The sequence below is a fragment of the Triticum dicoccoides genome, chromosome 7A (genome assembly GCF_002162155.2).
Source record: "Triticum dicoccoides isolate Atlit2015 ecotype Zavitan chromosome 7A, WEW_v2.0, whole genome shotgun sequence".
Classification (NCBI taxonomy): Eukaryota; Viridiplantae; Streptophyta; class Magnoliopsida; order Poales; family Poaceae; genus Triticum; species Triticum dicoccoides.
In genome coordinates, this window is record NC_041392.1 from 645350156 (window position 1) to 645358299 (window position 8144).

An 8144-nucleotide genomic window follows, 5' to 3' on the forward strand; every position below is an offset into this window, starting at 1 on the left:
GTCATTAGGCTAGTTGGCCCAAAGTGCCTAGTAGAATAGGCCCTTTTTTGTTTCTTTTTCTATTCTGCCGAACAATTGTCTCCATTTGCATTTAATTAAAATAGCAAACAATTTTTGTTTGAGTTGAAACTTGGCACATAATTAGTAGGCATTGTCTTCAACTAGCACACCAAGTCTCAAATTATGTTGAAAAGTAAAAAAACATTTGTTTAAAAGAATTGGCTCAATTAATAGTCGCGGGTTCACCTTTTGTTAAGTTAAGGGCATTTCAAATAAACAATTTGATGGTGAATACTTTAAGACAACTTGTTAGTGAATATTTGTAACACTATGAACATTTTTATTTTGCCGTTTGAAAAAATATATTTTTTTACTTTATTTTAAATTGAGTTTGACTGAAATTTTGATCAAGTGACATTTGGCTTAGCAAAAAGGTGATGACATGGCACCATTAGGGTGAGGTTACTGTAGCTTAATTATCCGGGCATTACAATTCTCCTCCACTACAAGAAATCTCGTCCCCAGATTTAAGGCGTGGAGTAAGGGGAAAAGACTCGGGAAGGACGGAGCTCAAAACAAGATAGGTACCTGGGGGCCATCTCAGTGACCATGACATAGAGGCATGTGTCGAGTTAAATTTCAAGAAATTCATCGAGAGCAAGGTAAGAAGGTGTAATAAGAAGCTTCAAGCGGGTAAGCAATCGTTCATTGCCTGAAACGGGGAGGGGGTGAAAGGGGTTCAGGGCAATGGGATTAAGTGTTGCGTGTGATACCAGAATAGGTCAATAGGAAGGTGGCTCGTGATTTATACGAAGCCAAACGCAATTAACAATTTTGGAAAACAGGGATGTACATGAGATTCAGGTTTCGATCCTGGGGATCTGTGGGTTATGGGCCCACCATGTGGGTTGAAAGTAGAAAGAGTGGTGACATCTTGCACGGTCATGATAGCAAGGCATGTCAGAGCATAGCCTGTCAGTTATGTTGGCAACATAGTCGGTACCAAGGGCAAGGGACGAAGAGAACCATTTTCCTGCTCATTGAAACGAGGCGGACCAAAAGGCAAAGTTCTCGTCCATCGGTGGTTACCGGAATGTCATCAACAATAGTAACAGGGTCTTACTGACAGAGTTGGGCACCGAGGTGCTTACATAAGCAGTGAATTATTACTGCTTAGATTATATAGATCACAAGAAAGGTCAAACAAACCAATGGAAAGGAAAATGTGATCATCAGGTTAAATAGAACAATGGTAAGGAAAAATGTGTTTAATCACATATTTCAGGGGTATATACTTCCCAAGGACAAGCAGAGCATGATATCCATGACAGGATATAATGTAGAAAACTCGTTAGGTAAGGGGAGAGAAATTTCGTAACATTACCCATACAACGGTGTTTGGATAATTGATAAAGAAATTTTTGCATGGTGCTTTAAATGTTCTTATCGAAGATCGGGGAACCACAGACATGCTTCGAGATAGCATTGACATTGCCTTCAAGCAATTGTTAGACTTTGGATACACGAAGGATTCATCAGGAACAACTTGTAGAATAAGTCTTCCAGTTTCCTCATGGAAGAATGGATAGCCTTGCTGAAAAGGAAACTATAACAATAGGGCCTCCGTCTAGGTGTGCTAGGCATGACATCATCTTACCAGGTCATATAAAGACCAATGTTATAACTACTGGAAATATGTCCCAATCATCATATTTGACCGAGATTCAGATATGATTGGTGCCAGGATGCCTCAGACTCAGGATGCCTGAGAAGAAAAGGTGCAACACAATTGACGAGACAATATTATAAGATTCTCGGGGGATGTACTATGGAAGCGAGTTCCGAAACAAGAGTTCATCATTAAGACCAAGGAGAGGATGAAGAGGTGGTTGATGAACTCAGCGACAACTCAGTGAGATTTTCAAAAGATGGATTTCCACACTTATGTGAACAAGGAGATAACATTTGTCGGATCAAATGATATAAGGATGTATGCTCGAGGAAAACATACACAATTAAGCATTGGTTGAAGAGTGCACCCAAAATATGGCCTTAGGTAGTATGATCAATGTTAGAAAGGTGATTCAACAACCAATAGTCTAAGAATTGAAATATCGACCATTATCTTCAAAGCAATAGGGTTGCCAGAAACACGAACAAGTTTGTGTTGAACGGAAGGCAATAAAGTGGTCGATGATAACACAAATCATCGAGGGCAAGGATGGTACTTCTCATCATGAATTCAATTTATATCCTGGAAGGGGTCAAAATGTTGATGATGATCACGACACACTTGTCGAGGGGTTTCATGAGGATATAATCGATCATCGATGGCATCAAGGAAAAGGAAGGGTGAAGAGAAAGTTATCAGAACCATGGGTATGAAACATAATCGAAATCAAGTTTTCTATTCAAGGAGAAATGATATGACAAGGAAGATCGACGTAAGATTAGCTCACTGTCGAAATTTGTGCTCCATGAAGCAGGACCAGGTAGCACAGTTAAAAATTAGCCCAATGTGATAGCCGATCAGGCTAGGATTGACATGCTTGAGTACAAATTTGTTAGTAAAGGAGATTACTAAGAGTTGTTTAATTGTGGTGCAGACCCGATTTAGTTATCGGTGTCCTCGAGTGACTAACAACTCGGAACCAGGAAACATTGGAATCGGCGAGGAATAATACTCGATGAAGGCTCATAATAAGAAACATGGTTCGATGGTATTATCAACATACCAAACACTACTAGGGAAAAGCTTATAGGCGGACGCTTACTAGTAGCGTGGGTTTATAACCCTCGCTACTGCTACTTACTAATAGCGCGGGTTTTTACCCCTCGCTACTACTAAGTTGATACTAGCAGCGTGGGTTTTTAACCCGTGCTACTACTAAGCGATCTCTACCGTGCCCTCCCTGGACATGCCATAGTAGTAGCGAGGGGTACAAACCCGCGCTACTACTAAGTTGATAGTAGTAGTGCGGTTTTATACCCCTCGCTACTACTAAGTACGAGGTAGGTGAAATTCCCATATCCTCAGCCGAATCCCTCCTCTCTCCCTCTCTCACTTTCCTCCTCTCTCCCTCGTACTCCAGCGGTGGCTGCCGCTGGTACACACTGCTTTCTCCCCCCCCCCTCTTCGAGATCCCTCCGGTGGGAGGTCGCCGGAGCTCCTCGCCGCTCCCAAGATGCGGAAGCACGACCTCGACATCCTCCTCCTCACCGCCTTCTTCTCGCTCCAGGTCAGCCGTCCTCCTCCTCCCCTCCCTCCCCGATTCAATCTGGAACCCTAGCTGACCCATCTTCCTCCTCCTCCGACAGCATGAGGGCTGCCGCGAGGTGCTGCTCCCAATGCACGACGCCAAGATCCAGGTCCTCCAGCTCCCAGCACATGCCGGGCTGGCCTCCGCGGCCTCCACGAGGCATGCGTCATGGCCGAGATCTCCCTGCTCCCGGCCAACATGCGTGTTGCTGCCGTTCGCCGCCTCGTCACCATGGCCGTTGGCGCCGTCGACCGAGCCATTGACACCATTGACAGCATGCACGGGGTCGAGATTTTTTTTTGGTTTTTCAAATTAATAGTAGTAGCGCGGGTCAAAGACACACGCTACAGATAGTTAGTAGTAGTAGCGCGGGATGCACCGCGCTACTACTACTAGTTAGCTGTAGCACCGTAGTAGTAGCGCAGGCACCTGCGCTACTACTAGCTTTTAACCCGCGCTACTACTAGGCTTTTTCCTAGTAGTGAAAGGGTAATACTCAGAGGTAGAGCAAAATAGAGGTTTGACAAGTGTATTGATCTGCAAAAGACAAGTATTTTAACTTGTCCGAGAAAAGAATCAAGGAATATCAATATGGCCGAAACCATAGTTGCAAGGGATCCAATTCAAACACATCGGAAGAATTATCCAACTAATTAAAAGTTTTTCAAGAAGCTTCCATGATAAGTTCCACATCAGGTCCATGGGCATGAACACAAAATTCAAGGTCGACTCCCACTTCTTCAATGCATAACCTATCATTCACTTCTCGTTTCTTTTCGAAATGGCATTAGTTGTTGAAAGTTTTACCTGGTGCAGTACCAGATAAGTATGACCCGTGAAATCTTTCGGGTTCACATGGATTAGGGAAGACGTAGGTTCAACCCATCAGGGCATCTTAGGAACATATACCACAAACTTCGGAGTAAATAACACAAGCTCGCTAGTAGAGCATGCTTGAGAAAGCAGAGGATACAATTTACCAAAGACTTTATATATCCGCGGAAAGGCTCACAAGTTTAATGAATACGAAGGACACTGTTGGATAAAATCCAACAAAAGGGTCTGGTGGTCCACAAGGGATCTGATGTGAGCATCGGTAGTCAACCAGTGGAATAAAGAATGCAAGGAGATCAGATTATAGAAACAACTGACTAACTCAAAGCTCAAATGCAAAGGAATTATCAATTCCAAGACAAGGGATCAGAAGCAATGCTCTGATTAGGGATGAATAAGTTAAATAGCCTTAGGGGTACAATCGATGGCAACATTTGATTGGTCGAGATCCAGCTCATGTTTAAAATGATATCTGAGTCGGAAGGATAAATTCCAGGGAAAAACTAATGATTGTGTGCATTCACAGACATGTTGAATCAAAAGGATCAGAATGACAATCACAAAAGTTTTTAAAGTAAATTAATAGACCAATGGAATTAACCGGAATGCAAGTATGCAAGAATTCCAAGAACAATAGGCTGTTGAGGATTTTTGAAAGATCAAATAGTATTTCGAAGTCTTTTGCGGAACACGAGAACAACTGGGAATGAGTGGATACTCAATAAGTGTGAGGAATTTTCAATAGGGGTATTCATGTGGCAAAGAACTTCAAGGCAGTAAGCTTAAAGGAATTTTCGGAACAACAGAGAGCAATTTAGGGCATCTTGTAATAACAACAGCAACTGAGGATGAAGGTATGAACGACAATTGTAGGTAGTTATCCATAAGGGTATATCGGTGGTAGGGGATTGTAAAGTCGGTGGGCACAAGGGTCTCGGGAAAACCTTGAAGAGTAACTTCAGAATCTTCTGGTGCAGCAAGTGATCATCTGGAGTGAGGGGCTCTCCGGGAGAAAGTTTTTTCGAGAACCTAAAGTTAGTATTTTTAGAAAAATCATTTAACCCAAATAGAAGAGAGATCAGAGTCCTAGAGTATAGATGAGGAGTAAAAGATCCTAATACCACCTAATGGCGACGTGGGCCTGTAAGGCGCACAGCCATGTTAGTAAAAGTTTTGTAACGACTAGACTCAACTTCGGCCAAGGAGTGTGGAAGGGGGATTCCTACAAGTAGTCGGCTCTGATACCAACTTGTGACACCCCCGATTCAATCGTACACTAATCATACACGCAAATGTGTACGCTCAAGATCAGGGACTCACGGGAAGATATCACAACACAACTCTACAAATAAAATAAGTCATACAAGCATCATATTACAAGCCAGGGGCCTCGAGGGCTCGAATACAAGAGCTCGATCATAGACGAGTCAGCGGAAGCAACAATATCTGAGTATAGACATAAGCTAAACAAGTTTGCCTTAAGAAGGCTAGCACAAACTGGGATACAGATCGAAAGAGGCGCAGGCCTCCTGCCTGGGATCCTCCTAAACTACTCCTGGTCGTCGTCAGCGGGCTGCACGTAGTAATAGGCACCTCCCGAGTAGTAGTAGTCGTCGTCGATGGTGGCGTCTGGCTCCTGGGCTCCAACGTCTGGTTGCAGCAATCGAGTATAGAAAGGGGGAAAAGAGGGAACAAAGCAACCGTGAGTACTCATCCAAAGTACTCGCAAGCAAGGAGCTACGCTACATATGTATGCATTGGTATCAAATGGAAAAGGGTATCATATGTGGACTGAACTGCAGAAAGTCGGAATAAGAGGGGGATAGCTAGTCCTTTCGAAGACTACGCTTCTGGTAACCTCCATCTTGCAGCAGGAGAAGAGAGTACATGGCAAGTTCACCAAGTAGCATTGTGTAGCATAATCCTAACCGATGATCCTCCCCTCGTCGCCCTGTGAGAGAGCGACCACCGGTTGTATCTGGCACTTGGAAGGGTGTGTTTTATTAAGTATCCGGTTCTAGTTGTCATAAGGTCAAGGTACAACTCCGGGTCGTCCTTTTACCGAAGATCACGGCTATTCGAATATATTAACTTCCCTGTAGGGGTGCACCACATTTCCCAACACGCTCGATCCCCTTTGTTCGGACACACTTTTCTAGGTCATGCCCGGCCTCGGAAGCTCAACATGTCGCAGCACTACCTAGGCACAACAGAGAGGTCAGCACGCCGGTCTAAATCCTATGCGCGCAAGGGTCTGGGCCCATCGCCCATTGCACACCTGCATGTTGCGTTGGCGGCCGGAGAGCAGACCTAGCAACCTCCATTACAAAGGAAGTTGCGTTACGCGGTCCAACCCGGCGTGCGCCGCTCAGTCGCTAATATCACGAAGGCTTCGGCTGATACCACGATGTCGAGTGCCCATAACTGTCCCTGTGTAGATGGTTAGTGTGTATAGGCCAGTGGCCAGACTCAGATCAAATACCAAGATCTTGTTAAACGTGTTATCTTGAATTAACCGCGAACGCCGACCAGGGCCAGGCCCACCTCTATCCTAGGTGGTCTCAACCTGCCCTTGTCGCTTCGCCACAAAGATCCGCATAGAGGGCCGTCGGGACAAAGGTCCTTTCAGCCCCCAATCCGTGAATCACTCGCGGGTGCTCCACAAGCCGACCCGTCTTTAGTCACCACATGTATCATGTATAAATTATATAGTATATACCCGTGATCACCTCTCGAGTGATCACGGCCCGATAGTATAGCATGGCAGACGGACAAGAATGTATGGCCACTGACGATAAACTAGCATCCAATACTAAGCATTAGGATTGCAGGTAAAGGTAACAACAATAGTAGCAAGGACAGGCTAAGCATCAGGATAGGATTAACGGAAAGCAGTAACATGCTACACTACTCTCATGCAAGCAGTATATAGGAGAGTAGGCGATATCTGGTGATCAAGGGGGGGCTTGCCTGGTTGCTCTGGCAAGAGAGAGGGGCCGTCAACACCGTAGTCATACTGGGTAGCAGCAGCGTCGGTCTCGGTGTCTAGCGAGAGAAGAGGGGGAAGAAACAATAAATATTAAGCAAACAGATGCATAGCGAGGCATGACACGACAAGTAGCGGTGCTAGGGGTGCCCTAACGCGGTATAAGGTGGTACGGGTGAAGGGGGAAACATCCGGGAAAAGATCTCCGGTGTTTCGCGTTTTCTGCCAGATGAATCAGAGGGGGAAAATAGCGTGTTTGCTATGCTAGGGATGCGTGGCGGACGAACGGGCTGCGAATCCAGATTCGACTCGTTGTTCTGAGCAACTTTCATGTATAAAACTTTTTCATCCGAGTTACGAAGTATTTTCTACGATTTTACAAAGATTTAAAAGAATTGCTAAATTTCTGGATTTAATTAATAAATTGAACTAAATAGTAAAATGGCTATGGGTACCCAAAAGTGTACCCAGCCAGAGTGTGCATGAGGCTGATAGGTGGGGTCCATGGGGTCTAGTCAGTAGTTGACCAGTCAACTGTTGACTGGTCAATAGGGTCAAAGAGTGCCCACATGTCATAGACTGGGTCAATCCAGTCAACAGTTTGACTGGTCAAACTGGACAGGGGGCCCATATGTAAGTGTCAGAGGGGTAAAACATTTAGTCTAAACTAATTTAAACGAGTGGGTCCACATGTCAATGTAGGAAACTAAATTAAAGGCTTAATTAGCAGGAAGATTAGTACTAATTAATTTTGGGCTAATAAATCAGCCGGTCAACACAGGGGTTTCCTCGTGCGCACGTAGAGGCGGGACGGCGGCCACAACACTCCGCCGGCAGTCAGCGGCAACCGGAGCGGGCAGGCCGAGGAGCGGCTGGGCGGCAGCGGGCGAGCAGGGGATGCGGCGGGGTACGTCGCGGGGGGCTGAGTGGGGCACGGGCAAGGCGCGGCGCGGCGGCCGCACGCGCATGCGGCGGTGGGTGAGCACATCCGGCGACGCACGGCCACAGAGGTACGCGGGCAGCGCGGTACAGGGCTTGCCCGAGGCCCTGGCAGGCTCGGGGTG